Source organism: Lissotriton helveticus, chromosome 3_1, assembly GCF_964261635.1.
Source record: "Lissotriton helveticus chromosome 3_1, aLisHel1.1, whole genome shotgun sequence".
Lineage (NCBI taxonomy): Eukaryota > Metazoa > Chordata > Amphibia > Caudata > Salamandridae > Lissotriton > Lissotriton helveticus.
The window spans coordinates 883,790,190-883,812,385 of NC_136061.1; positions in this window are offsets into that span (position 1 = coordinate 883,790,190).

Here is a 22,196-nt window from a genome sequence, read left to right on the forward strand (position 1 = left end):
CATCTAAAGCAGATGAGAGTGATTGAATTGCTTCAGCTCCGGGACAGCCTACCCTGAGCTGAAAAAGACCATAATATGCACCCTTCCAAGAAACTCTGGAGAAAACCTACATCACTCCGGGGGCAGATTGGCACCTTGAAATACGACAAAGTCAATTATATTTTAGCCTGCTCCGGAATCCGCCACTACTACGAGGGCGGAAATAAAGCCAGCTTGCTTCTCACGAATAAACTATGAGCCCAGTGAACCAAGGGGTATATCTGGGAAATCAAAAACTCTGCCAAAGCCCACTGCTCCTCAGGGGGGGGAGAAAACAGAGGCATTCCGAAAATGTTATAGTACTTTCTACGTGGCCGATAACCTGGATGTAGAGTCTCAATGCATGTACTTCCAGTCCTTCCCCTCCCTTCCCCCATCCAGTTAGAGAGGGAGGTTTTAATGGCCGTCAAACATCTGAAAAGGGGAAAGGCCCCGGGGCTGACAACGTTATAACTTTTTTTAATAAACACCGCAGGCACCAGATAGCCCCTCTGCTGACAAATCTATAAAAAACTATTCCAGTCCTGTGGCCTGACATCAGCGATGGTTGAGGTGACAATAACTCTCATAGCTAAACCAGCTAAGGACCTAACCCTATGATAGTCCTAGCGCCCTATCTCCCTCCTAAACATATTTGCCAAGGTTCTAGCAACCCGCCTCGAAGGGCATCTCCCCAATTTGATACTCGCAGCTCAAACAGAAGATGTTCTTTCCCAATCTACCAGTGACAACAACAAACAGGGCCCTCCATATCATAGACCTACAGCGAAAGGGCCATGGGGAGGCGATTCTGCTTTCCCTAGACGCAAAGAAGCCTTTGACCTATTCAACTGGTCTATGCTGAAGGGCACTCTGCACAGGGCTGGGTTTAGGGCCTGCTTCTGCAGTTGGAACTAGGCACTTGGACCAAGGTTAACTCAATGGCCTCAAATCGCCGGAGCTCCAGAACCATAGGGGAACCCAACAGGGATGCCCCCTCTCCCCTATGATGTTTGTGCTGTATTTAGAGCCCCTGCTTGAGAAGATTTGGGATCTGGATGGGATGTGGGGAGTTCCCTTTCATGAAGATACTTTCAAGGTCTCAGCCTTCGCAGATGATGTCCTGCGGGCCTTTAGATCAATTGGGAGAAATAGTCTAGTCTGGTGGTCTTCAGGAGGGAAGATACTTTTCCACAAGCTTGAGTTGGTTACCCTCTTCCAAGTGGTCAATTGACCCCCCCTACCAAATCCCGAGGTGACACTAACTCCGGATCTGTACACATGCAGCAGAAGCAACTTCAAGCAGCAGGTATGATTGCTGAAATCAAAGATCTCTTCCTGGCGTCTGCATGCTCTGTCTATGACGGAGAGAATAGCCTCCTTCAAAATGACCACCCTTCTAAAGGTTCTCTATATGTTTGAGGCTCTCCTGATTCAACAATCTGAACTGGCGTAGCTGACGGACCCTTGCAAATTATTTGTATAAACTAAGAACTGACCCAGACTCAAGTATCAGATCACCACGAGAGACCGGGGATCCCCAATATTCATCTCTATTACCTGGCGACTCCGGTACATTACGTGGTGAAGTGGCTCCAGGGAGAGAAGGATCAAATCTGGTACTTCATTGACCAGAACATGACAGCCAAACCACTCAATGAGGTTCTCTGGCTCTCCAGGGGGCAAAGGTGCTGCCATCTGTGTACCTAACCTGTCACTAGGGCCACGCTACTACATTTCCATTCCCCCTGAGTCCAATACATAGGACCAGGAACTTTTACACTGGCCTGGAGAGGTCCCAGTTTTATAGGTGGATCTCAAATGGCTGCTTTAGCCTTGGAGATCTTTTCTATAAGGACTCTATTCTCAAAGACATCAAACAGACATACCATATACTGGAGGAGAGGGAGACATTCTGAAGGCAGCGGCTACAAGACCGCGTATCTAGTGTAATTCTTGCAGAACCTTAAGATAACTCATCACTTAGTCTCACAAATTGGCAATAACCTGCAGGTCGATAATCCTAAGCCGCATGCTCCTTACAAGAGGGCTTGGGAAAAAGATCTGGGCGTAGCACTAGAGCATAAACAATGAGAAGCCATCCAGATGTACATTCCTCGCTCTAAATTCCTGCTGCTGTAGTCATTGCTCTGGTTTGTTCACTCAGATAGTGCCAAGGCAACTTATTGGTATTCGAATGCTTTATAAAACTTCGTAACATAACATAACTCAACCAACTTTGTTAAGCATGCACAAGGGAGGGAAGCACTACACCCTATGGCAGCTTCACATAATAGAATACAGGCCCGGGGATTGCTGGAGGGAATATGGACGGACATGGACCAGCTTTCATATCATGTGGACATGCCCAAATATAAACGTTCTGGAGAGAGGTACTATTCTTAAGCCATTGATACCATTGAAGGAAAAACTATTGTAAGGATCCTCCATCAATCCTATTGGGGCTACCGTGGAAGATCACATATCCCCTTCACTACTGCCAAGGGAAGAGAATATCCTGCCTTCTTCTTGAAGCAAAACAGACCATAGTGAGCCTCTGGGGTAAAGACCTCACCCGAACACCACTATGCGGAAGTGCAGGAAATGGCAATTACAAGCTTATGAAGGAATCGTACACAGGACGCATCTGATATGTTCTTGAGAATGTTGGATCCCATTTTGGAGTATCTTGGCAAGGATAACAGGAGCCTTACATGCTCCAGTAGGCTACGTGCACTGCGACTTTTGTCTGATAGTAAATCGCTAACCAAAGCTGACTCATGATCCCTTTAAAGCACATAGGCCACACCTGTACTTGATTCCGCTTTTATTTTTGCCACTGTGGTCCCTGGAGGGCAGTGAGGAGGGGCGGGAATGCCCACTTAATTACTGTACGTATCTTATAAAACAATAAATAGCGATTGAAACTAAAAGAAAATGTTATTAACTGTTGGAAGTGGGGGTCCTTATCGCTTACCGCCGCCACCAAATGCTGGAGGCGGGAGTCCCCAACCTCTCGCTTCATGTTAGGCTAAGTAAGGACACCGTCTGAGATAGCCCTGCTCACACCCTTAGTAGCTTAGCACGAGCAGCCAGGCTTATCTCCAAGGCACGAGTGTTCAATATGTGCAACCACGCTCACAGTAACCCCATGATGTCTCCACAAATGGACTCCACCGGCACCGACACATAAACTTTATATAAGCAATTATACGATACGACCAGATGATACAAAATCAACATAAAAGAAGGGGTAGTATTCTTTCCAGTGTGTTGGTAGGTTCAAATCCCAACCACCGCTCCTAACCAGCAGTTAAGCTCACTTCTAACCGTTTCCAAAAGGTTAGGCCAGTCGTATTGTTCAAATCACACACTTTGCAAAAGGAAACAAATACTGCAATGCATAACGATATTCTCTTATACTGTGCAACAGAGAAACAATACAATACGTAGCGCCACAGTCATGTACTTTGCAATTAAAGAAATAATGCAATGCGTACCACCAGCATGCCCTGTACCAGGAAGAAGCAAAGCAATGCGTCATGTTAAAATCCTGTACAGTGCAATGAAGAAATAATACACTGCGCCACGTTATACTCAGATACTGGGCACTGAAGAAATAATGCAACGCACCACATTACAATCAGGTAATATACAAGGGAAAAATAACGCAGTGCGTAGAGCACCAAGCATGTAGTTCGTCAGGACCAAATGAGGTCAGGTATCATACGACAGTTCGATAGTTCGTTAGCAGCAATATTGCAAAGTGTAATATGACAGCTTTACGTGCTCCGTTAACAGTGCCCCCGTTAGGGATCAAATGATGACACATAAGTACTGCTTACCACTCCGGCCCCAGCACTTCCCCTCCTTAGGTCAGCGCGGGCCGGGATCCGAGCCGAAACAATGGCTCGCGCAGCGGATTGAAACAGGAGACCGACAGAGTGTTCCTCTGGGCCGCACCCCACCCCAGGTGTTGATCCATGTTACCTGGGGGGCGCGATCCCCCGACGTCAGCGACTTGGGCCTTGATCCAGAACTCCGTCACGGGGTGTGGCAGACTCGGGCCGGCGGCTCCTCACTTCTGTGGCTGCCGGTCCGCTGCGAGTGATTCCGAGGGCCCAATAACTTGGCCATCCTTACGGCGGTCTCAGTCCACTGCGAGATCTGCTCTCAGCACTATGGAGACTATACTTCCAATTCGGTGCACCCCCTAGTCAGGCACTCCTCACTAGCACCTCAGGCTGCACGTCAATACGCACACCGCGTGTTCAAGACTCACCTCTTCTCTGATGCTCACAACGATCCGGCACTCTTCACCAATGCTCCACTTGCACCTCAACACTCACCCTGTGCGTTCGAGTCTCTCCTTTTCTCCTGGTGCACACAATTTCCAGGCGCTCTTCACCAAATGTGTAGTATACTTGTAAAGCGCACAGCTGCCCCAGCAACGGGGCGTCCCGGCGCTGTATAACTCTGGGGAACCCGTCCTGGCTTTCCCTGTGGGATGGTCCCTTGCTGGGAGTCCCCAAGGTGGAGCCAGGCATCCCCGGAATTGGTAGGGCCGTTGTGGAGATTAGGCAAGCTAATGCCCAGAGTTGCCGAGTGGAACCCCTGATTAGAGTAAGCACTGAAGCGGGAATTATCAAGTCCACTGACCAAGGTCCACGACCCTGCCGCGTCGGGAATTGAACCCTGGTCCCGGACTGACTTCTGCTCTCAGGCCTGCTGCCTCTAACCAGTGAGCCACACTACTCCACTGTCTGCACCATAACACGCACTCTGCGCATCCGAGTCTTACCTCTTCTCCCGGTGCAAATGATGTCCAGGCGCTCCTCAGCAACGCCCCGGCTGCACCACGACACGCACCATCATGTCCGAGACTCACTTCCGTTGGTGCACCTGATGCCCTGACTCTCTTCACCAGCGCCCTGGCTGCACAGCGACACGCACCCAGCGTGTCCGAGTCTTGCTTCTTCCTTTGGTGCACACGAGGCCCAGGCACACCTCACCAACACCCGGGATGCACCACGATACACACCCAGTGCGTCCAAGACTCACTTCTTCTGTTGGTGGCTACGAGGCCCAGGCGCTCTTCACCAACACCCGGGCTGCACCAGGTCACGCACCCAGCGCGTCCGAGACTCACTTCTTCCTTCGGTGCACACGAGGCCCAGGCACTCTCCACCAACACCCGGGCTGCACCGCAACATGCACACGACGAGTCCGAGCTTCACCTCATCTCCCCATGCACACCACAACCAGGCGGTCCTCACCAACGCCTTGGCCTGCACTTCGACACGCACCCAGCGCGTCCGAGAAGTAGCTTACGCCTGCGTGCCCACGATCACACGGCACAACCTCTGAGGGTCTCAAGCTGCAAAAGCTTGTGCACACCGCATTGCTTGGGACTTCTCCGGAAACTTTTATTATCCTATATTTCTAAACAGGGAGCCAGCTCACCTCGGGCCCTTGGGGGTTACAAGACACAGCACAAAGCACAGTCTTCTCAAGCAGGTGGACCCAGCGCCTCCAAGGATAGTCCCAACAGCTTCTCCCTTAGAACAGCAAACTGCAGACCAGCCCTAGATCACGAAGCCAGGATTGGATTTTTTCACGGAAGTTTCTTCAGTTACTCCTTCTTTAGCCTCTTGACCACAGAATGGGTCCAAGCCTTTACTGTCTCAATCCATATCTGCTTCATTCCTATCTCTGTGCGCCCTTGCATTAATAGCCCTTGCACACACAGTGCAAATCCCTAGGGACTTTACAAGTAAGGCAACCATACCAATCATGGCCAACCAATCAACATTACATTTTAAACAGGGAACTCTTGTACTATGACACTGGTCAGCAGTGGCAAAGTACCCAAAGCATCTAAAAGCAAAGGAGGCGGAGGCAAAAAGTCTGGGGTAATCACACCAAGATATGCTAGGTCTAACACGCGTCTCCTCCAGCCGAAAAGTGGGGGGAACTACCCAACCTCATGGGAGTTCTCATCACTAAGGCGGAAGAATCTGGACAGACCATCAGCATTGGCGTGTTCTGTTCCTGGACGGTGTTCCACCTTAAAGTCCATCCCCTGTAGGTAGATGGACCACCTTAACAGCTTTGGATTCTCACTCCTCATCTGCATCAATCATCTGAGGGGCCTTTGGTCGGTCTGAACCAAGAAGTGGGTCCCAAAAAGTAGGGCCTCAGCTTCTTCAGGGCCCAGACCACAGCAAAAGCTTCCCTTTCAATTGCACTCCACCTCTGTTCCCTGGGAAGTAGCCTTGTGCTAATGAAAGCTACCGGTTGGTCCAAGCCCTCGTTGTTCAATTGTGAGAGCACAGCTCCCACCCCATGCTCTGAAGCATCTGTCTGCACAATAAACTACTTTAAGAAATCTGGCGCCCATAACACGGTACGGTGGACATGGCAGTCTTCAGGGCATCAAAGGCGGTCTGGCAGGCATATGTCCAGACCACCTTCTTGGGCTGTTTCTTGGGCGTCAGTTCCTTCAAGGGGGCAAAGAGGATGCCATACCCCTTCACAAACCTTCTGTAATACCCAGTGGGTCCTAGAAAGGCCCTCACTCATGTCTGGGTCCTGGGGGGTTCCCATGCCAGGATGGTATCAATCTTTGCCTGTAGGGCCACCACCTGGCCACTCCACACCAGGTGTCCCAAGTACACCACTGACCCCTGACCTATCTGGCACTTGTTTGCCTTGATAGGCCAGCCCTCTGCAGGGCCTTCAATACTTCACAGAGGTGTTGCAAATGTTCCTCCCACCTGGAGCTGAACACTGCAATGTTGTCCAGGTAAGCGGCGCTGAATTCCTCGAGCCTGCTCAGCACCGGGTTACTAGTCCCTGGAAGGTGGCAGGGGCGTTCTTCAACCCAAAGGGCATAACCCTGAACTGGTAGTGTCCCTCTGGCATTGAAAACGCTGACCTCTCTTTGGTCCCCTCGGTCAAGGCAATCTGCCAGTACCTAGGAGTCAAATCAAATGTACTAAGGTACCGGGCAGCTCCTTGCCGATTCACGAGCTCATCAGCTCTGGGGATGGGGTGCGAGTCAGTCTTTGTGACCGCATTGAGCCCACGGTAGTCCACACAGAACCGGAGTTTGGGAGTAGCAACCAGCGCAACGGCTTTTGGTACCAGGACTAATGGGCTGGCCGAGGGGCTGCTGGATGGCTCAATCACCGCTAACACCAGCATCTTGGAAACCTCTTCCTTGATGCTGGCACTGACCTTATCAGCTACCTTGTAAAAAAAATGTTCACAGGCAGACTGTCTCCAGTGTCCACATCATGGATGCACCAATGGGTGACTCCTGGGGTCAGGGAAAACAGGGAGGCAAACTGATCCAATACCTGGCAACAGTCCCTCCACTGTTCCAGGGTCAGGGTAGGTGAGATGTACACCCCATCCACTGACCCATCCTCCTTGGCTGACAGGAGGTCAGGAAGTGGTTCACTCTCTTCTTCCGCCCCGTCATCTGTAGCCAAAGAGCATGGTCACATCAGACCTCTTAAAGTGTGGTTTGAGGCGGTTCACATGGAGGACCCTCAATGGATTCCTAGGAGACTGTAGGTCCATCAGGTAGGTCCCTTATCTCCTGCACTCCACCACCTCTTAAGGCCCAGTCCACTTGTCCTGAAGCGCACAGGCCTCCACTGGCGCCATCACCCACACTTTCTGACCAGGTTGAAACTCGACCAGAGTGGCATTCTGGTCGTACCACCATTTCATTTCCTCGTGGCTTCCAGGTTCGCTTGAGCGAGCTGCCTGACACGCCTAGTTTGGTTCCTGAAGAACAGCATGTAGCTGTATACATCCTGGGATGGTTTACTAGGAGCCTTCTCCCAGCCCTCCTTCACCAAACTCAAGGGTCCTTCTGACCGGTTGCCCATATAGGAGCTCAAAGGGACTGAACCCCAATGACTTCTGTGGCGCCTCCCTATAGGTAAACAGCAGGGATAGCAAGAGGACGTCCCACTTATGCTTCATGGGTTCCTCCAGACCCATAATCATGCCCTTCAAGGTCCGGTTAAACCTCTCTACCAGACCATTACCCTGGGGGTGATAAGGTGTGGTGAACGTATAAGTTACACCGCACTCATTCCACAGATATTTCATATACCTTGATATGAAATTAGTACCCCTGTCAAACACCACCTTTCTGGGGAACCCCACACGTGAGAAAAGCCCCCATCAGTGCACGGCCCACCACGGGGCTGTCGCGGTCCGGAGAGGGATGGCTTCCGGGTACCTGTTGCCCATTGCCATCTTGGGATACAGGATACAGAGGCCCCACAATGTCAACGCCCACCCTCTCAAAGGGCGTGCTGACCACAGGGAAAGGTAGGTCTAACATTAACTCTTAAAATACTCTTTGGAAAATTGACAACATGTGATTTGAATCTTGATATTTTGATGCTTGAGTTAGATGCAGTTTGCGCTTGAAAGCGTAAGGTCGCACAATCGAAGTAACCAGATGGAAGTTCCATGGGTGAGGTCATATTGATATCAATCATTCCCTAAATACTAGCTGTAAGAAACTGGCTCTATATATACTACAACAAAATGAGGTATACTGTGTATAGAGTCTAAGTATCCCCAGAGGTAGGCAGAAGTTAAAGTAAGATAGAACATTACTCTCTAATAGTGGTAGTACCAGAGGACAGTGTTACGCATTTGATGCACACACTTAGTCAGCAAATGAATTCACACTCCAGAACTGAACTCTAGGCCAATTGTTTTTGTATAAAAATATACTGATGTTTATTTTTAGAACTAAGAAAGCCTGGCACAGGTAAGCATTAAATACTTTTCAGTAATAAGTTACTGGATCTAGAACAGTTTGAAAATGCAATAGAAATTGTACTTTGTTTGATTTACAGGGGAACAGTAGTATTCAACACTTAGCAAATACAGTAGATTGGAATGAATAGGCTTTTTCAATAAATTGCAGGCAAGTTACTTTTACGTTACTTTTTCTAACTCAGTGATGGATGCCTAGATTCAGCACTGGGACATTTCCTGTAAACATGTGAGTAAATGAGTTTTTGTTATTCATGCAATTAATTTTTTTTTTTTTAAATCATTTTTATTGTATTTCAAACAGAGAGGACATATCACCGGCATAACAATGTGCATATTGGGGGCATGCCCCCCTTCAATCTCATCTCCCCCCTCCCCCATAGGGAGCCATGATAGCTGGGTGAGGCAATGTGTCCATGTGGGAGGGTGTGGATGGAACGTGGACTGGTCATGTCCCAAACAACCCCAACTATTGAACCCCCCCTCCCAGACCCGACCCTCCCCCCATCCCCCATTCCCCCATCCCTGGCCCCCCTAGCCCTCCCCCTCCGGTGTGGACATCTGCAAAAGAACTATGTGCCAGCATATCAGGCTGAGGTTTCTGGGGTGGGATCCCCAGATGTGTTCCGGAACTCGTCAGCCAGTCGTAGGACTCTAAGGTATTTCAGACAGGTAAGCTCATTGAATTAATCGGCTAGTAAACCTACTAGGGGTTGCCAGGTTTCGAGAAAGGTGTCTTGCGTCTGAGTCAGGGAGGCATGTATCCTTTCCATCCCCATCGTGTACCATAGCTTATGAAGCCAACCCGTGTGTGTGGGTTTCCGTATGGTGCCCCACAGAGACAATATGTGCTGTGTGACTGCCCCCATCGCTAAGCCCATTTGTTTGCCTCTGGGCGATTTAAGTGGGAAGGTGAGTTTGTTGGGCAGGCCAAGCAATGTATATGCCGGGAAACGAGGGATTTCAGTGTCGAAATACTTGTCGATGTCCATGAGTACTTGTTCCCAGTAGTCTTGCACCTCTGCGCAGTCCCACAGTATGTGGGTCAGGGTGCCTGGTTGGCTGCATCCTCTCCAACACAAGGGGTCACGGCGTGGGTTACCCTGATGCAGTCTTGTTGGCGTTCGGTGCCAATAATAAGCGATCTTGACTGCCGCTTCTTTGCTAGCGACATTCCTGGCAGTGTGATCTGCCCTGTAGTATATGCCTTGCCACTCTTTGTCAGTGAGGGATCGTCCTAACTCCCTTTCCCATCTCTTCTGACCCGCTGATCGCGCAGAGGGAGGTCGTGGGGGGCAGAGCATTGCATATAGTTCCGTAATTGCCCGTTTATCCGATTTCTTGGTGTGGAGCCATTTTTCAAATGGAGTGAGGTGCCTGCTGACCTGTGGTAACATATCTCTGCTCATGAGCCAGTGACGAATTTGGAAGTACTCAAGTCGCGGGATCTGGGGGATCGCGTAGGTGTCCTGTAAATTTTGCATCGTCATAAAGCCGGTAAGATCGAAGAAGTGGCCAGCGGATCTGCAGTCAGACAGCCGCCATTGGGGGAAGGATCCCCGAACCATACCCGGAGCAAAGGCGGGATTATCGAATAGGGGCGTCAGAGGTGAAGGGTAAGTGGTGAGTCCCCGGGGCACCGCTACTTTGTCCCACACCTGCAAGACCGTGCGGGTAATGGGGGATTTTTTCATGTATGGGGGCCGGTCCCGCCGTTTAAGGAAGGGAACCCTCCACAGTGGCATCTGGGCCATTGCGCGATTTTGAAAGAGCCATCTCTTTTCAGATTCGGGACGGGTCCATTCCAGGAGGTACCTGAGTTGTGTCGCCTGGAAGTATCTTAAGAGGTCCAGAACTCCCAGGCCCCCCCCTGCCGTGGTGTGGCTGGTGAGGTCCCTGCGTAGGCGTGGTCGCTTGCCTGCCCAGACAAATTGTCGGATGGCATCTTGGAGTTTCGCGAGTAAGCCGATTGGGGGAGTAACTGGTAGCGTCTGGAATAAATATAGAACCCTCGGCAGCAGAGACATTTTCATCGCTGCCACCCGCCCTAACCAGGAGAGTGAGTGTTGACGCCACCTCGCGAGGTCACCCAGTAATTGGCTAAGGAGGGATGTATAGTTCTGCTCTACGGTTTGGGTCGTGGACGGTGTTAGAGATATGCACAAGTAGGGCACGGACATGCTGGAGGATAGCCCCCCCAGGTTGCGAGGAAAAGTGTTAGACGCTCTGGCATTGCATCCAAGCGGGAGGAGCAGCGACTTCCCGATGTTCATTTTGAACCCCGATACTTTTCCGAATGTCTCCATTTCTGACAAGAAGGCCGGGACCGAGTGTATAGGGTCCTCCAGTGCTGCGAGGATGTCGTCAGCATAAAGGCTAATGGTCTGCGCCTCACCCCCGAACTTGACGCCAGTGATCGCAGAATTGTCCCTGACCTTTTGTGCGAAGGGCTCTATGTAGAGAGCAAAAAGCAGTGGAGAGAGGGTGCATCCCTGTCTCGTCCCCCTCTGGATGGTAAATGGTTTGGAACACACCCCGTTGACCCTAATGGTCGCTTGCGGGGCAGAGTAACAACCAGCGACCCAGACGCGGAAGCATTCCCCTATCCCGAAGCGCGCCAAGGTGGCGTCTAAGTACCCCCAGTCAACCCAGTCGAACGCCTTCTCTGCGTCGACCGAAATTAGGGCCGCGTCCAAATCGTTGAAGTAGGCTTTATCTATGACATGCATCAGGCGTTTCGTATTGTCTGCGCATTGCCGGTTAGGGATAAAACCCGACTGGTCCGGTTCGATGATGCCGGGAAGGCAGGGGCCTACTCTCGCGGCCAGGATGCCGGTAAACAGCTTTAGGTCTAGGTTGAGCAACGATAGGGGCCTGTAGGCCGCGCAGTCAGCAGGGTCCTTTCCCGGTTTCGGCAGGACAATGATATCGGCCTCAAGCATGTCGTGCGAGATAGAACCCAAGCCCCCAAACGAATTAAACAGTCTGGCCAGGATCAGGGCCAGCAGAGGGCAAAATTTTTATAGAAACCCGCCGAGAAGCCATCCGGTCCCGGAGATTTGAGCGGCTTGAGGCGTGCTATCGCGGAGATTACTTCATCTGTCCTTATCGGTGTCTCAAGGGAGCGTGCGTTTGCTTTGGTGAGGGCTGTGGCGAGATAAGAGTCTGCGTCGCCTCCCTCGCGGGTGGGTTAAATGTTAAATGTTAAATGTCGTATACTTGTAAAGCGCACAGCTGCCCCAGCAAAGGGGCGTCCCGGCGCTGTATACCGCTGGGGAACCCGTCCTGGCTTTCCCTGTGGGATGGTCCCTACTGGGAATCCCCAAGGTGGAGCCAGGCATCCCCGGCGTTGGTGGGGCCGTTGTGGAGATGAGGCAAGCTAATGCCCAGAGTTGCCGAGTGGGACCCCAGGTTGGAGTAGGCACCGAGGCGAGAATTGTCGAGTCCGCCGACCCTGGTCCACGACCCTGCCGCGTCGGGAATTGAACCCTGGTCCCGGGCCGACTTCTGCTCCCTGATCTGCCGCCTCTAACCAGTGAGCCACACCACTCCACCGCGGCATATAACGACACGTAAAACGTCTGAAGTGTTGCGGCTATCTGCTCGTTGTCTCTCTGTTCCTGCCCTGTGTGATCCCGGAGGGATGTAATTTTCGAGCGCTGAACCCTTGCCTTAAGCTTGCTAGCCAGTAAGCGGCCTGTCCTGTCGCCACCCACGTAATAAGTGTGTCGTAAATTCAGTGCCGCGTATTCAGCCCGATGTAAGTCGAGGCTCGCCAGTTGGGCTCTGGCCGCTTTGAGCATGCGCCATATTCTCGGGGCCCCAGTCCTGCTGTGGACCCGTTCGAGTTCGAGTACCTGGTCGGAGAGCGCCTGCCTGTTTTCCCGACGCTCCCGAGATTCCGCTGCTGCAATCGCTATCAGCTCCCCGCGTACCACCGCCTTCAGTGCCCACCATTGCGCTGCCAAGGATACCTCTGTCGTGTCGTTCATGGCGAGGTACTCGGCAATGCGCGTGTTGATGTGCTGTATCACCCCTTTGCGATGGAGGAGAGCCTCTTTGAGGCGGCATTTGCCCTTCTGTGTCTTTAGTTTGGGAATCCGGACGTGTACTGTTAGCGCGTCGTGGTCAGATAGCGCTGCAGGGACGATCTCAGTGTCCGTGATCAAAGCTGCCATCTCTGTGGAGCCCAGAAAGTGATCTATTCGGGCGTATGTGTGATGGACATGGGAATAGAATATATGGGTATTTCGATCTCCACATATCTACAAACCCCCTGCTCTCCAGCCATTGCCCCCCCTCTCTGGAGATTGCCCCTGTGAACCCAAATCTCTGTCCTTTACTGTCTTTGTGGGTGTCCATTACTAAATTAAGGTCGCCCCCGACTAGCGTGGATTTGATGTTGTGAGCGAGCGTGTCTGCCAAGGCCCCGGTGAGAAAGGATTCCTGTTTGGTGTTGGGTGCATATACTGACCCTATCACAGCTGACCATCCCCCTATCTGTATTTTGTATGCAAGGAGCCTCCCTTTAATGTCTGCTACTTTGTCCCCAACTTTACCTCGAAAATGGCGCGCAAATAGAATGGCCACCCCCGCTTTTTTCTCAGTGGTGGAAGAGTAGTATTGTGTCCGAAACGCCCTAGACCGCATGCGGTGCCAATCCTTAGGCAGTAAGTGTGTTTACTGTAGCAAGCAGATTTCCGCCCCGGAATTTTCTAAAAAGGAAAGGACGGCCCTGCGCTTGATGGGAGTGTTAAGCCCCTTAACGTTGAGGGAGAGAACCTGCATAGTGGGGTCTGTCTCCTGGGAGTTACACTTGTTTGTCCTGTCTCGCCTAGCCATCTTGAGCTGTGTCACCTCTTCTGCGCTGCCTGCAGTGCGCCACACCAGAGCCCACCCCCCCATCCCAGCCCCAACTGAGGACCTTTCCCATCCTTCCCCCTCCCCCTCCGCCCTCTCCCGCCCTCCCGCACCCTCCCCAACCTTTCCCAACTCCCCCTTTATTCCCCCCCTCCCGTACCCCAACTGGAGATCCCAAGATGCAAACAATAGTCCCAGGCCTATCTGAACTAGTTCAGGCCTGTGGTAGAAACGACTGGAGGGTGGTGCGGCAGTGGTGACCCCGCCGCCCCCCCGCCCGTCCCCCCTGCCCAAATGGGCTTAGAGCGATGAATGCAAACCCCTTGTCAATGCTGGTTCAATGCACATTTGTCGCGTCTTTGGCCACTTCCTGTATGGCCGCCGCCTTTTCTAGAGCCATCGTCGTCGGGTCCAGTTTCAGTTCCATCTTGGGGGACCGCCGACGCCTCACTCGTTGCCATTCGCCTCCGGACTGCCGCCTAGGCCTATCTCGTGTGTCCCGCGGAGATGCGGGTCGTCCTTCTCATCCTCCCCGGGGTCGATTCCCAGAAGCGCGTAGGTGTCTCTGAGGGAGCGAAGTTGGTGCAAGGTCCTCTTCCATTTGAAGACGAGTCGAAAGGGGTGGCCCCAGGAATAGGGGATCCCGTTGTCCCGAAGGAATGTCGTGGCTACCCAAAATGTTCTCCTCTTTTGCAGGATGATGGGGGGGAGATCTTGGTACAGGGCCAACGGGTGACCCTGGAATTGGAGGGGCTGTTTCCTCCAGGCTTTCTGCAGGATCCTTTCCTTGAGGGGGAAATCAGGCAGAAAGGCCAGGATGTCCAGTGGGGGGGCAGGTGCACGCCACGCCAGGTCAACTCTATGTGCTCTATCGATGCGTATCTCAAAGTCTGCAGCTTCCCCCAAAATGTCTCTAAACAGTCCCTGCAGGTATGTGGTCACGCTGTTCCCCTCCGCTTTAGTTGGCACTCCCCGGACGCGGATGTTGTTTCTCCGGGAGCGATTCTCGAGATCTTCCTTATGTGCTTGCAAGTCTACCTGCTGCTCTTGGAGACGAATGACCTCCTGCTTGAGAAATTCCACCTCTCCGCTCCTTGCCTGGTCCGCCTCCTCCAACCGTCGCTACTCTTTCTCCTAGGCTATCCACATCTCGGCGGAGCTCACGTTGCTCCCGGGGTAGCTCTTGCTTTAGGGTTTGAAAATCCTCCCGGAGGGAGTTGAAGAGGGATTCAAGGAAGGCCTTGGTGATAGGCGCCTCACCATCGGCCTGTCTCGCGTCGCCTACCTTCGCTGGGGGGGGATTGGCTCTTGTCCCCTTTGGCGGCACCTTTAGCAAGCACATCCGTAATTGTGCGGGCCCCCTTGCGCCCCGTGATGGCCATCGCGTCTTCAGTCTCCCTTGGATCGAATCTGTGGTGACTAGCAGTGTTTCCCCTCGGCAGCCAGGCCGGTCTCCGTGTCATCCGAGCTCTTGTCGTAGTCCTATGTGCTTGTTGTGGAGAGTTCCTTTACTGGGGGCCAGCTCCTCCCCCAACCTTGAGTGTCCCCCCAAGGGAACCGAGCCTTTAATGCTGCGCGGGACCACCGGGCCCCCCAGCCGTGTTCGTGTCATAGGCCCCAAGGCCTGGGCCCGAAGATCCGTGGAGGGCTAAATCACCTGTGCCGGCCCCTGCGAGCCCAGCGCCTTGTCTCTCACGGGCACGCCGTCGCTGTTGCAGTGTCTATGTTGTGTGTAGGGGCTCCCTCGCCGGGGTCCTCCAACATGCCAGTGGAGCTTTGCTGCCTATCCAGTTGTTTCCCACGGGCCCGAGACCGGGGTCACCAGTTCCGTGGTTCCCGCGAAGCGCCCTCTGGTCCCAGCCGCCTCCTCCTCCAGTGTCGCGCTGCACCTCGCGGCGGGACCCACCTCTCTAGAAGTGCTCCAGGCTTCTCCGGTGCCACCTGCAGCTCCACGTGCGGCCCGCGACAGGGCCTCTGCTATGACCTCCGCCGAAGCTCAGCGGCTGCCTCTTCCTCTGCTTGCCACCAGGTCGCGGCGGCCCTCAGCTCCGTTTCGGCCCCCCGACGGGACAGACAGGCACCCCAGGTCCTCCTGTGCCTCCCCCTCACCTCTCCTGTCCCGGTAGATGCTATGGGGTGGTTAGTGTCGCCCCCTATCGTTGTAGGCCCGAAACCGGGGCCTCAATTACCGCACCAGCCGCTGGGCACCCACAGATGTCTGCTGCCTCCGCCGTCAGCCCAAGTGCGCTGTGCGCCGGGACCCACCTTCCAACTCCGGGTCCCGGCTCTCTCGCTGACTGCTCCTCACTCTGCTGCGGACTTGCGGCAGGACCCCCTGGGCAGAGGTCGGCGGCTGCCTCCCCGATGCGCTGGCGCTCCTCGTCACTGCTCCGTGTCCGGCCCTGGCCCCAGGCGATCCGCTGTGTAGGCCCGGGGCCGGAGTCTCGATTTTCGTGCTCACCACCGGGTGCCCCCAGGCGAGCGCCGCCTCCGCCCCAGGTGCCGACGAGCCGCTTGCCGGGACCCACCGTTCAGCCCCAGGTCCCGGCTGTCACCTGGCCTGCCTCTCTGTGCCTCCGGCTTGCAGTGGGATTCCGCCGCTCAAGAGCCTCGGCCGCCTCCTCAGCGCGTGGCCGCCATTTCGCTGCCGGCCCCGTCCGGGCACGACCTGAGGCGATGTGTCACTCGCGGGGGGCCCCCTGGCCGCTCTTTGTCGCCCAGGAAGGGATCAGTGGAGTATTCAGGTTAGTGGTGCCACTTGCCGGCGTGCCCAGGGGTTTTGCAGGCGAATTTCAAGGCTAGAAGAGGTTCAGGGCCGAGGAGCCATGCGAGTCAGCGTCCTCTCAGGTCGCCATCTTGGCCACGCCCTCATTCGTGCAATTTTTAAAGAATATTTTCAGATTTCAAAACTCCACATTTAGAAACGTTTTGGAGCTGTACATTGAAATGAATATCATAAACAACTTAGGAGTGACTCAGTGAGAAAGAAAATATATTTAAATATGTGTTAATCTATTTTACCCTCCACCATAAAAAGGTGAACCAGCTTAAGGAAACACCCACAATGGGCAACCTTTGCCCTTGTGTGTTTAAAGGAAAAGAGAAAGACAAGTCTTTCTCTTTGTAAAAGGACCCTCACTCACCACTAGTTGGTGACATGCTTCATCATTGGGTCCCCGCCGGGGTGGCCGAGTGCCCCCCCAGCGTGCTACAACGCCTGAATTACAGCGGAGCGGGATGGTGATGTGTGTAGCAGTCCTCTAACTGAAATGTGAGTATAACTGTGAGTGCAAAGTTAAAAAATACAAGGTTGAGGCCTATACAAAATTTTTAATAAAGGCCAACCCGTATTAAGATTAAAAACAGTGTAAGCGGACAAAACTAGGTTCTATATTAGGAAACCTGTGTCCTTAAATAAAATAGTCGGTCAACATGTTTCTGCTGTTAGTTACGCAAAATCGCTCAGCATTCGTCAGGACCTTTACAGATGGCACTCCGGTGGTGTACGCGCGCTAAGGCGTACCCTCCCGTGAGGCTCTTAGTGTGAAAAGGAAATTTTCATGACAGTGTTACTCACGGTTATTACCCGTGGCAGCTCACTGAAATTCACAGGAGCAAAAAATACATGTAGGAATGGGAGGAAAAACAAACAAAACATAATGACACATACTGACATATAGTTCACTTTCTAATAATTGCCAGTTAGTCTATAGCGACATGACATGCTCATTGTCATATAGCATATGTGATCCATTGTTTTGTCTTAGTGACATGATAGAAAACCTCCAATTACATAATCCGAAAATGAGGTCCCCCGTCCTTTGTTAATTGTAATTAATTACAATGAGGTTGAGAAACCGATAGCGCTGTATTCAGACAGCTATAGGTTGACTTAAGCAAGGTATCGCGGGGGCATTCCCTACCGATCACTTCATTATGGTGCTTAAGGTATTAATAAAAATCAGTGTAGCAATAGCACTCAGTCAACAGAAATTAAGAGCCAGCGTCATGAGGACTAGACACCATGACGTCTCCTTCTGGTGGGCTCATTATCGTTAAACACAAAGAAGAGAAGCACTCACATATCGAGAGAAAAGTGCTCTCTCCCTGGGTTGAGACGGCGCGGGATATCTTCACGCGGTGTCAAATGTGCGCAGAAATAAAAATACAGTTTACCTTCCAAGCGGTATCCGTTCCACGATCGTTCAAAAATGGAGACCGCTCACTCGTATTGCAGCAGAGTAGCCACTTACTTGTGCACACGCGACTCTCCGCCTAGTACCTACAATCAGGGATGCCGTCAGCCCGGAGGTAAATGGAGCCTGCGGGGATCGTCTATTTCAATCTGCAGTAGTCCCGATCACGTGTATAACGTGATCGTGCGTCAGTAGGTTGGAACTCCGTATATTAAAGGGGAAGTATCACAATTCCCACTACGGACCAGGGTTCAAATCCCCCTTCTCGTCAGAAAAGCAGAGCTTACCGAGAAAGAGTCTAATAAAATGTCAAAAATTCTTTAACAAAATAAAATGAAGAAACAGGGCCAATGCTCATTCGCGTCAAAGTAATATGGCGATCTGAGGCAATGGTACCAAAACATATTAGTGTTATTTGAATTCATGCGTAAAGCAAATGCAAGGCAGACCCTGTTATCTTTATCATTATGGTCTAAACTAATGGTCTTTGCTGCGTACAATAGATCCATAGATCAAACAAGTGTGCATCTACACACTATATTTATAAAAACACACATTAAGGCGGTGCCGCCTCTTTCGCAGACCTGAGTGCTCAATAGTCATATTTAGTATATTCAACGGCGGGGGCCTGCTTGCAGTGGCCAGATAATGTCTCACATACTCTGCCTGATAAGATGCATTTCTCTTAATGTGAAAGACATATAGGAAGCATAGTATATGCAAATTAAATGAGACCAGACCATGTGTTGGGGACTGGAAAATCAGGCGGTAAATCTCAGGATATTATGAATAGTCACGTGACACACAGATTTTATAATGTGGTCGTATTACCGTCTCATAACTGTTCCCCAAGGGATATCATCGTTCAGCCCATTTTTATTGGTGGCCAAACGATAAATCCAACGTTGTTCTTTCTCAAACAACTTAGTCTCTGATCCTGCTTCCAAATGCTCTAGAATCGTCCATTGCATATCGTTTGGAGTGTGGTTTTTTTTCCTAGAAAGTGTGCAGTTAGCTTAGTTGTTGCTTTTCCGCAGCGAATATTGCTGCGATGTTCGCCTGTCCTTAGCTTAATGCGTCTAGCTGTCATGCCTATGTACTGTAGGCTGCAAGGACATGTTATTAAATAAATAACAATGGCGGTGTTGCAGTTTGTATGGCTGCTCTGTTCCCATTGTTTGCCATTAGTCAAGTCCAATGATTTTGTGTGGGTTGTAAGATGGCAGATATTACAATTCCCACAGGGGAAATGCCCAATAACTGCAGGTAGACCCCAAGCATTCAAGACAGTCGCTTCCTGTTTTCCAGTTGTCATGTCCCTGGGGCGTGTGTGGACCAATGAGTCTTTTAGGCTCGTTGCTCTTTTATATGAAAAAAGAGGCTTCTCCCATTTATGCTTGTGACTGGTGATTATTTTCCAATGTTTAGAAATGCATTTACTGACTGCATTCGATAAAGGATTAAATGTGGTCACACATGTCAAGGGGATTTCATTGTTGTTAGTCTTGGGATGGTCATCCAAGAGCGTGTCCCTCTGTTAATTTCTGGCTCGTTTCTGACTCCTGTCAATAATTCTTTTGGGGTACCCTCTATGTTCCAACTTAGTTGTTAGATCTCCTGCCTGTTGTTTATAGTCAGACAGGTCACTGCAATTTCGGCGTATCCGAAGATACTGTCCGTACGGGAGGTTCTCCCGCAAGGCCCGAGGATGGTAACTCGTAAAGTGCAATAGGTTATTCTTTGCAGTTGGCTTGCAGTAAGTTTTAGTCTCCAAATGGTCACCCTGTTTGTTGATAGTGACGTGAAATGAATAGGCTTTGTCAACAAATTGCAGGTAATTTACTTTTACGTTACTCTTTCTAACCCAGTGCTGGATGCCTAGACTCCAATACCAAAACTGGATTTGTACTCAAAACGATAAGGCCAAGCCTCCATTAACCAAAGAACTAAACAATTGCTAGTAATGATGCCTATTCATACTCATTTATTCACGAGGGGCCATATTGAAATCAAACAACATGTGCCTCAGACAACTTTTTCAGTCTGATTGAATTCTTTTATTTATCTCAATTATTTCTCACAGATATATATAACAAAACATCTACAATTCTTCGAACCCTTATACATCACACCACAAAAACCTTCTAGTTAAAAGACATTATCATTAGCATTCTTCACATACATTCCTCCCACTTCATACCATTCCATACATACGCATTCCGTGTTGTCACTCGCTCACCACATCACCCAGCATTCACACTATGAACAAAAATGATTAATTTCTCTAAGAATCATTCACAAAAACGCCATAGAAAAAGTATTACATCATCTATACAATAAATCAAACAATTTCAATTTGTTCACAATTCTTATGGCCAAAAAAGCAGGTATATGCATTTCAAACCCCCTCAGTTCTCGGGGTACTCATCAGGACCTAAAAGCTCAAACGCGGTCTAGATCAGCCGATCTTGCAAATTCAAAAATGCCATATTGATGTTCGTTGGGAAATTCCTCTATATTCAATGTAGTGTCACCAGCAAGGTATTCTTGGGAATTGTGGGATCGTGTCGACTCCACTCGTCCCGTTTTTTGTTGAAAAATCTGGGGCAGTGCCTCTTGACTCAAGGGTCGAGTCCTCAATTTCTCCGTGGACCGCTTCAATTACACCAGCCGCGGGTTGCGAAGTTGGAGTTAAGGTTCTGAGGTTAGACTCAGGGGTCTTCCAGGGTCAGTGATGTACTGGAGTTGCACCCTCAGCTGCACTAGCGCGGCGGTTGCAGAGTGTTGAGGCCCAATGTTATCTTATGGAGGATAGGGGGTCTCCGGTTGGTGGCTGCTGGCAAGCAGGCCACGAGGTTGTGGGAGCAAAGCTCCTAGGGTTTAGCTCTGGGCAAGTTGGGGACCAAAGTAGCACCAAAGGTGCACCCTCAGTGGCCGGGTGCAGGGTGCTGTTTTGAGGTCTGGTGCCCTGTTTCCAATGAAGAGCCTACGGGACAAAGAAACACTGCAGGCTCGGGGACGAGCATCTTCCAGGTGCAACCACCACCTCGAGTGGTAAGTTGGGATGTCGTGGGTTGGTAAGGACCTTTGGTTTGGGCACACAAGGCCGCGGGGCACCCGGTGCAGGGGTGCCTTGGGACGTCCTATTTTCTTACCCGTGCTGGTCACGGTAGGGGGGACCTCTGGTTTGAGGCTGCAGGCGTCGTCGGGAAGCTTGAGGCAGGTCAGAGGTCGCTGGATCTCTCATCAGAAGCACCGGGGGGACCTCCCCGTGGTGTTTTTCCATTCTAGCTCTGGCCGGGTTCAGCGGGTGCAGAGTGGGATGGATTTGTGGTCTTTGACTGGCACCAGAAGCTGCAGTTTGAACAAATCCGGTGATCACAGGAGATTCAGTCTTTGAAGAGAAGGCAGGCAGGTCCTCCGGGGTTTTATACTTTTAGGGGGGTGGGAGCGCACCAGACACGCCCCAACGTAATTACCTCTTGCATGATGGTTCATGTAGTTCATTATTTCTCGTTCAATTCAATTCAAAGTGTTCATAGCCAGTGCTGTATTATTATTTTCAATTCGTATCCCTAGACATGTGTTTCATGATTCCTCAATCGTCAGTAGGGAAACAAAGCAAAGTTCATAGGTTGCAGGGCGTGCTGCCTCATCTCTCAGGACCAGTTCCACTCGCAGCATGAAGGCGCAGGCTCCCGAGCTCGTCCGCTCACAAAACGTTATACTTTTAGGGGGGTGGGAGTGCACCAGACACGCCCCAACGTAATTACCACTTGCATGATGGTTCATGTAGTTCATTATTTCTCGCTCAATTCAATTCAAAGTGTTTATAGCCAGTGCTGTATTATTATTTTCAATTCGTATCCCTAGACACGTGTTTCATTTTTCCTCAATCGTCAGTAGGGAAAAAAAGCAAAGTTCATAGTTTGCAGGGCGTGCTGCCTCATCTCTCAGGACCAGTTCCACTCGCAGCATGAAGGCGCAGGCTCCCGAGCTCGTCGGCTCACAAAACTTTATACTTTTAGGGGGGTGGGAGCGCACCAGACACGCCCCAACGTAATTACCTCTTGCATGATGGTTCATGTAGTTCATTATTTCTCGCTCAATTCAATTCAAAGTGTTCATAGCCAGTGCTGTATTATTATTTTCAATTCGTATCCCTAGACACGTGTTTCATGATTCCTCACTCGTCAGTAGGGAAAAAAAGCAAAGTTCATAGTTTGCAGGGCGTGCTGCCTCATCTCTCAGGACCAGTTCCACTCGCAGCATGAAGGCGCAGGCTCCCGAGCTCGTCAGCTCACAAAACTT